The sequence below is a fragment of the Marmota marmota genome, unplaced genomic scaffold, assembly GCF_001458135.2.
Source record: "Marmota marmota marmota unplaced genomic scaffold, marMar, whole genome shotgun sequence".
NCBI lineage: Eukaryota > Metazoa > Chordata > Mammalia > Rodentia > Sciuridae > Marmota > Marmota marmota.
The window spans coordinates 36,797,824-36,807,042 of record NW_026000026.1 but is presented as its reverse complement, the minus strand read 5'-3'; the positions used below and the strand labels follow the sequence as shown (position 1 = coordinate 36,807,042).

At 38.6% G+C, this 9,219-nt stretch overlaps 1 pseudogene; it reads right to left on the bottom strand.

Annotated features, from left to right (window-relative positions):
• Positions 1–7,114: 7,114 nt before the first annotated feature.
• Positions 7,115–8,780, bottom strand: LOC107133676 (annotated as a pseudogene).
• Positions 8,781–9,219: the final 439 nt, after the last annotated feature.

Here is a 9,219-nt window from a genome sequence, read left to right as displayed (position 1 = left end):
AGCTGAAAGCTACTTATTAAACCTGACAGATGATAGAAGAGGAAGATCACGTGCCCTCTCATCTCCTCTGACCTCCCATCAACTTCCGTTCCCTTCTTGCACTTTTAAAAAATCACTTTTTAATGATATCCATAATTCATGAAAAGAAATCATAAAATCAAAACATATTACCCCTGGCTTATAAACGCCAGTGCTATTAATTATTAACAGGCCAAGGAGGAAGTCAGAAACTATCCCAAAGGTGAGAGAGATAAAAGCGCACACGCGCACCCAAAGCTGATTGGAAACCTTTGTAATCAAAGGCTTCCAGTTCTTACCATGCATATGAAATGGAGATTTATTCCTTTTCTGGAGGAGCAAGCAGTTTAGCTAAAATCGTGGCCCGAGTGATCATCTAATGCAACTGATGAATAAAACTGAAGTTCTAGGCAGAGCCTCCCAATGGAACAAGACAGCTAGACGGAGCCAGCAGCAAAACATTCTCTTTCCTGCCAGATCTATTTCTAAATAACACTGCCTCGTCCTCTTCTTTAATTGACAGATAATGGTCGTATATATTTATGGAATATGATGTTATGTTTCATTACACGTATACATTGTGGACTCATCAGACCAGACCAATTAGCCTATCTGCTCCCTCAAATGTCTGTCATGTCTTTGGGATGAGAACTTCTAAAATCCTCTCTTGGCTACTTTGAAATATACAAGAGAACACCAGAACTCAGTCTTCCTGTCCACCCTGAACTTAAATTCATGGAGCAACCTCTCCCCTTTCCCATCCACCCCCTCCCTGAGTCTCTGGCTCTTAACCATCCTTCTACTTTCAACTTCTTTCAGGCCCATTTGTTCAGATCCCACATCTGAGATCATGCAGTCCTTGTCTATCTGCTCATGGCTTATTTTACTTCATAATGATCTCCAGTTCCATCCATGTCATCTCAAATGACAGGATTTCCTCCTCCTCCTCCTTCTCCTTCTCCTCCCTTTCCCTCTGTCGCTTCCTGCTTCCTTCACCTTCGCCTTCTCCTTCTCCTCCTCCTATTTTGGTGGAATGGTATTCTGTTTTGTAAATATACGACATCTTTAAAGTTCATCCATGAATGGGCACTTGGGTTTTTCCATTTCCTGACTATTGTGAATGATGCTGCAATGAACATAGGAGTGCAGATGTATTTTCAGTGTGTTGATTTCAATAAACAGTGTTGGGAAAACTGTGTATCTACATTCAGAAGAATGAAAATGGATCCTTATCTTACCCCTTATACAGGAATCAACTGCATATGAATTAAGGACTTGAATGTCAGACCAGAAACTATGAAACTCTTAGAAGAAGAGGTCTGAGGAAAGCTCCATGACAATGGTCTGGGAACAGATTTCTTGTTCTGGGAACAGAACCCCCAAAGTACAGGCCTCAAAAAAAAATGATAATATACAAATGGGATTGCATCCAACTTGAAAGCTTCCACACAACAAAGGAAACAATTAGTAGAGTGGAAATATAACCCATAGATAGGGAGAAAATATTTGCAAATCACACATTGGATAAGAGCTAAAATTCAAAATGTTCTGGGAGTTCAAAATATGCAGATATCCAGAAAACAAATAACCCTATTTAGAAATGGTCAAAGGACTTGAAAAGACATCATTCAAAAGGATACCTAAAAATAGTCAACAGATATAAGAAAAAGAAAATGGTCAACATCTCTAATCACAAGAGAAATGCACATTAAAACCACAATGAGATATTACATCATACCTATTAAAGTGGTTATTAACAATCAAGATGGAAGATAAAAAGTGTTGGCAAAGACCTGGAGAAAAGGACACTCTTATTCATTGTGGGTGGTATTATGAATTAGTACTGCCATTTTGGAAAATGGAGGTTCCTCAAGAAAATAAAAATTAAACTAACGCTACCTCTTTTAATGCCATACTCAGATACAGCTGTGGGGGTGTCCAAAATAAAAGGACCATTTGCAAAGTCTAGGAATCACTCCCGACTTTTATTGCTCCATTTCTCCCGTGTAATAGGATCACTCCCTTCTCCACTAAAAATGGCAAGTAGAGAATCAGCAATCACCTGCAGAGGGGAGTTAACAGAAACTTACCCTAAAGAGCATCAACATCCTTAAGCTCTCCTAGCACCTAGAATTTCACAAATGGAGATACATACATTCCTTGGGGGTATAGAAGTTGTTCTACATCTCAGAACTCTCCAACTGGAGGCATGAAGAATGCAGATAACTCTGGATATTTACTTCTTTGAGGCTCATTTTCTTCATCTGTTACATAGGACAAGCAGTATCACCAGCTTGTTCAGGGTGAGAATTAAGTAAGGTGACGCAGATAGAGGATTGGTTGAGGAACTAGATGAAAGGTTAGTAATAAAGAGAGATACCCAAGAAATTTGTGGGAAAGGGTGTATAAACCAAAGTTCACTCAGCCTCTTACATAATTTAGTTAAGTTTCATGTCTTAGGGCCATTAAAAAAAAAAAACAGAATCTGATTAAAAGAGGATGCTTTCATAGACAAAATCACTCCTGCTCGTCATGAACACAGGTCCAGCAAAGTCTATGCAAGTGACCTGAGATCTCAGCTTTGCTTATAGAAGGACACAAGTCAAACCATGAGGAAAGCTTTCAGCCATGAGGAGGATGTTGGCTTTTCTCTACTTTGGAACATTCTGGTTCCACTCATATCATTGCCAATTATTGTATTATTTAAAACAAAAGGGTTTTTCTATAGTGTTTCTATCATTTCTTCCCCCCAACATTTCAATTCCATCAAAATTCTAGAGACCATATTATTCAACCTAAGGAATCTGTTTTCATTGGAGAGAGGAGGGGGAAGATATTCCAGAGAAGTTAGACATGAGTGGATCTTTTCCTCAGTAAACAAAGAAAGGTCCTTTGAAGAAAATATCTGCTCACCTCAGGAGGCTAATTCTCATTCCCATCACCTTCTCCTTATCTCCCCATAACAGCCACCATCCGCCAAGTGTCTTCTTTTCACACATATCCTGCTCTAGGAGCCACCAGGAGAGAATGGTGTTCTGGGGAGGTGTTTGAATTGACTAAAGAATTTCCAATGTGGAACTGTAACACAGCATGCAACCGCTTCCTTTTCCTCAATTCCGATCCAAAGGCAAGATTTACTCCAGAACTGGCCAACAAGATCTTAGCTCTCACAGGCCAAAGATTCAGATGTCAGGCCTTTTTGGAAGACTTTAAGCCAAGCTTTCACTTCAGGCACACTATGATATCCTCTTCTATTTTCAGTTTGAACACTCAAAATGTATTACATTTCTTCTCTTAAATGCTTCTATTTAATTTTGAAAAGTACTGTGCATAAATATGCAATGTTACTTTCTTCTTGTAACAATGATACATAGTTTATATTTTGTGAAGAGAAGCTTAATCACAACTAATTACCAATAAATAGATCTAATGTTAAATAGATCTAATGTCCACGTGGGATTAGACTCTCCCCATCTTGAGCCCACCCAAGTTTTCATGGGAGGTCTGTCATTAGGGAAAAAGATGTTTAGACTCCAAGGGGGTGTTATGAGCTAGGCTTTGGACCTCAGTGATTTCTATAGTAATTTCAGGATGGATTGTGCCTTCTATTTTTGGATTCACACTGGGAAGCCAATTAAATTAAAAGGCTATTCATTTCACTATATTTGTCTCCCAGGCTGCTTAAATAGAAATGCAAACGACTCCTATTGAGTGAGTTTTCTGCCTCAAAGAGAATGAGATTGTAACACCAAGCCCTGTATACATCTCAGAGCCCAATTTGCCTAAGGGGAGAAATACAAATCCCAACTCTTAGAGTTAATTATTGGCTTCTTTTGCAAATGTGAGTTGAAGCCATCCTAAATGAAGGCATAGTCAACTTTTCTGGCCATTCACAGCTCCACAAAGCAGTTTGGAGAAATGGGTCTGCATTTACTGAAATGGACAGACTGAGAAGGAGAAGAAATACTTATTTTTTTTTCCTAGCAAAATTCAGAAAAATGAGAAAACAACAGAGCCTAAATATAGCAAATACTGCTTCCTTAGTATTGCTTCTATTTACAACAGGGCCTGATCTTGCAGAGAAGATAATTCCCAGCAATCTCATAATTCCCAGCTCTAAACTCCCATTTTCAAATCCTACAAATTAGAGACAGACTGCTATCCCAATAGCTCAGACCAAAGGGCCAAAGGGTCAGTTGTGCTGACCTGCCTGTGTGAACAATTATGACAGCTCACAGAGGCTAAAGTTGTCATTGACTTAACCATTTGAGTGCCACTCTGAAGCTGTCGGTGGGTGGGGGGGGTCCACCTGCCTGAGACTCTTGAGAAAGGGTCAGTGGGGAGTAAACCCTGGGGAACTGACATCACTGTCTAATACAGATGCCATGGGTTAAAAAATGTCCTTTCAAATTGGATTAATTGTTGGCTTATCTAAGAAAAGAGCTAGAAGCAATTAAAATATGCAGAGGGTTTTTCCTTAAAACATGTGGCAAATGTGACATAGGGAGGATGTTATCCGTAGACCTGCAAGTGATTTCAGTTTTGAACAGGTGAACTTCCCTGGATGAAACAGGACTTTGAAAGTAGCCTGGAGTATATAAAATCTATCTACAACAGGCTGCCATTTTGCATGTCTGGCCAGTCCAAATGGAGACTTGCCCATCATCAATGGCAGATGAAATGTGAAGCTGCCTCTAACGGCAGTGTTACTAGAGTCTCAGGGATGGAGAGGATGTAGCTGAGGATGGCTCTGTGGCCTTCGTGATGCCTTGTGGATGTAAGATCCTTGCTTAGCATCTGGATGGCCATCTTAAGTGACAGCTGCCATTTAAAAAAATAAAAAATTAAGTGTCCTACCCAAGGGCATCTCTGAGAAAGGCTCACCACTCCCTCATACCAACCCCACTCTCAACCACCATATTAGGACCCACCTGGCCCTAATCTCTGAGCCTGCTCCATACAAGTCCCGAATCCAACCCTGTTTTGCCTCTTTCCCTCTATGGAGAGATGGCCTTTGTCAGCTCTATCAAATAAACTCTCCTGTGTATCTCTGCCAGGTCTCCGTCTCTCATTTCTCGCTCACCCGTTTCCCAGTTCCTCGATTTCCTTTCAGTGGAGACTCATCTGGCAGGATGGAATAAATGGAACAAAAATGAGACAACAAGAAAATGTCTCAACGTTTACAAAAGTGCAAATCTATTTCCTAGGAAAAAAAAAGGAGCCATTTAGGGAATATTGAAAATCACTTGACTTTATATTCACTTTCATGAAAGAAAAAACAAATCCTCATCTGAGGATTGCTCAACTGCGTTTTTGAAATTCACATCTATCTACAATGATTGAAAGGGAGAAGGAAAAGACAACAAAAAGAAGGGGAAGAAAGGTTGACAGAAAAGCCTAGGATGTGACCATTTTATTAACCTACCTCTCAAATTTTAGATTATTCTCTTTATTTTTTTCTCTCATAAAATAGAATAAACACAAACCTGAGGCCCAATCTTCTATCAGGCACTCTCCTTTGAAATTTATGTTGTTGCTTGGCAAATGCTCAAAATAACAAATTGAATCAAGATAAATGGGCAATTTCATATCCATTTCTACTATCCCCTAAAAAAGCCGTCGAAAAAAATAAAGATAAAAAAAAAGCAAGTCAACCAACATGTACCAGAATGTTCACAGAAGCCTCAAACCGAAGACAGAACACATGCTCACCAGAAATAGAATGGATAAATTGTGGTGTGTGCATACAGTGGAGTGCTAGGCAGCAAGGAGATGCATAACCTACAACTACATGAAAGTAATTTCACAAGCATATTATGTAACAATGGAGTGCAATCATCCCTCCACACCTGCAGGGGATTAGTTCCAGGATCACCAAAATCTGTGGATGCTCAAGTCCCTTACATAATATGGCATAGTGTTTGCATATAACCTATATGCATTCTCCCATGTACTTTCCGTCATCACTAAATTACTTATAATACCTAACACAATATAAATTCTATATAATTAGTTGTTGTCCAGTATTGTTCAAGGAATAATGATTGGAAGATTCAGGCTATTTTCAGTTCAGATGCATTTCTTTTTAAAATACTTTTGATCCTCAGTTGGCTGAATCTACAGAAGCAGAACCAACTGGTTATTATATGATTCCATTTATATTATACTTCACAAAAGAGGCAACTAATCTATGATTCATGGTGATGAAAGACAGGTTAGTGGTCTTGAGTGGAGAAAAGGAACATGAGAGAAATTCTGAAGAGTTTGTCATGTTCTAGTTCTTGATTTCAATTATGGATACACTTGGTGAAAATGCATCAAGTTGTGCAACTTCAGTTTTTTGTTTGTTTGTTTGTTTTTGTTTGTTTTAACTGAGGATTGAACCCAGGAGTTCTCCACCACTGAGTTATACTCCCCAGACTCTTTTTGTTTGTTTGTTTGTTTGAGACAGGGTTGTCACTAAGTTGCCAGGATTGTCCTCAAACTCAAAATCTTTCTGCTTCAGCCTCCTGAATTGCTGGAATCACAGGCGTGCACCACTGTACATGAGTCATTTGTGAGGTTTTTTCTTTCTTTCTTTCTTTCTTTCTTTTTTTTTTTTGCCTGCATACATGTTGACTTCAATTAAATAGTTACTTTAAAGTATGTATGTATGTATGATACCAGCAAAGTTGTTGGGTTTTTTTGTTGTTGCGGGTTTTTTGGTTTTGTTTTTGTTTTTTGTGGTGGTGGTGGTGCTGGGGATTGAACAGGGCTTCCTGCATGCTAGGCAAGCACTCTACCAACTGCACTATTTCTCCAGCCTCACAAGCAAAGTTTGAAAGTGATGTATATGTGCTATGTTTTCACTGTGGTGGTGATTTTATGACCATATACATTCATTAAAACTCACCAGACTGTGCACTTAAAAAATCAGTGAATTTTAATAAATGTCAACTATACTTAATAAACTTGTTTTTTAAAAATCTTAAATAGTTTAGGAAAATTCATTCTACTGTCTATATACCATGAGAAAAATTCAGAAAAAATACAGATGCATGCATTTATTTCTGAGTTTTATTTTGCAAGAGAAACAAATAAATCAATGGCTCAAATATTTAAATACATACAAATTATTGGAATATAAAGATTCTACTTATATATGCATCTTAGCATTAGCTGATGGGAATCCTGAAGCTAAAGATTCTTGTTGTAGTTCTAAGTCATAATCCTTTAAATTTCTGCCAGTGTCACTAATGTGTTCATATCAGCACATTATATGGTTGTATAGAAGAATGCTCTCAGACATAACTACAGAACCTCATTTATTACTCACACATCTAGAGCCAGCAGAAGTTGCAGGGGCATCTCTGCTGATCTCTCAGGGCATGCTCCTCTGTCTGGTGTTTGACTGACCACTGGCTGATAGAAATTGGCTTAAACTAAAAAGACAAGGACAACTTGGTGTGGTTGTGATCTTCCAAGATGGTCCTAATGATTGTTGGTTCCTGATCTTCATTCTACTGTGTAGATTCCTCTCACATAAAATAGAGATGTCCTCTGTAACTGATCAGATATTACAAAAATAACAGTCAATCCAAGAGTTAGTCACAAAAGACACTGTAGCTACTTCCCTGCCCTCTTGAATCACCAAGTCTAATATAAGCTACATGTCATGATGTAAAGATACTTATTAAGTACTATGAAGAGCTTCACATGGCAAAAAAGAAAGGTCCCAACATCTAGCACCAACTTGCCAGGCACATGAGTGAGCCTTCCTACAAGCAGATGCTCCAGACCCAGTCAACTTCAAATGATTGCAATCACTGAGCCAGAACCAAGCAGCTACTTTGCTGCTGAATTCTTGAATCACAGAAATCCTGAAAGGTAATAAATATATTTTTTTTGTTTTTGATGTTAAGTTTGGGGATAATTTCATAAGCAGTCATAGATAAACTAATATTCTAGACCCTTTACCATGTACCTCATCCAATAGTCTATCTTGAGTACAGTCTCATGGTAATATCAGAAATTTAAGAGAACAAGTAAAAAGTATAGTACCTTTTTTTTTCTTTTTGATGGTTATACACATATATTTAACAATAGTTTTACACAGAATGCTAAGAGCACTTTTCATGGTTTACAGAGGCTTGAAACATACAGACTTTCTATTAATATTCATAACCATAATACATCCAAATCTAACTCCTAAATAGATGCACTACAATTTGCTTAGAATTTAAAGCCTTAATGGCAAAAATCGGGGGAGGAAAAAGAGTATGTAAATTTATTTTACATAACTGGCTGAAAAATAAATTCTAGTAAAGAGAATTTAATATGGTCTCATATGCCCTGAAGAAGGTGGTGCCCAATTTGGAGGGGTAATTCCTAGGTCCACATAATGGCCTATTTGGAACTTCTGCAACTGCAAGGTCATGACATCATCAGTCCCCTTTCAGCCAGAAATGGTGCTGCCAATTCCTTAACTCCATAGCCAGGTCTTTTAAGACCCATAAAAATAATTGCAAAATTGAAGAGTGTTTCCTTTTTTTTCAGCTTCTGGGTAGATCTTTTACTAAACTGATCAGTTCTTTCAGAGTTGCATCCAACTGTAAATCTGTAGCTCGCTAGAAGGTGAGTTTCCATGGGAGAATTTATCCCTTTGGTGGTGGGAACCTTTATTGGTGGTGAAGACTTGTAGCAGCAGCAGCAGCAGGCATGTCTTCTCCTGACTCTTTCTTAAGTTCCTCCTGGGTAACAAAGGATTCCACTGCCATCTTCCCCCTTTGGACTGTGAGATGCTCCAATACCTTTCAGATTGCTATTTGCACCACATCTTATAAGATTCCCTTGGTCAAATGGATGACTGAGCCCAGATTCATGAGGCAGGTGTTTCACTTACTTCAAGAAGGTACTGCAAAGTTACATAGTAAATGGCACAATTAGTGGTTTTTGAATGTGTCCACAGAGTTTTTGACATTGTTCCATTTTGAAAAGTGGTAGCAATTTTCTTCTTTTCCTTGAATGTGGGCTGGACTTAGTGACTCACTTCTAATGAATAGAATATAGTAGAATATGGTGTATAACTTCCCATGATAGGTAATAGAAAGGAAAACTTCTGCCTGTTTCTCTCTCACTCTTCACTCTTCCCTCTCCCTCTCCCTCCCCTCCCTCTCTCCCTCCCTCCCTCTTTCCCTGTCTCTCCCTAATGGATTTCTTGCT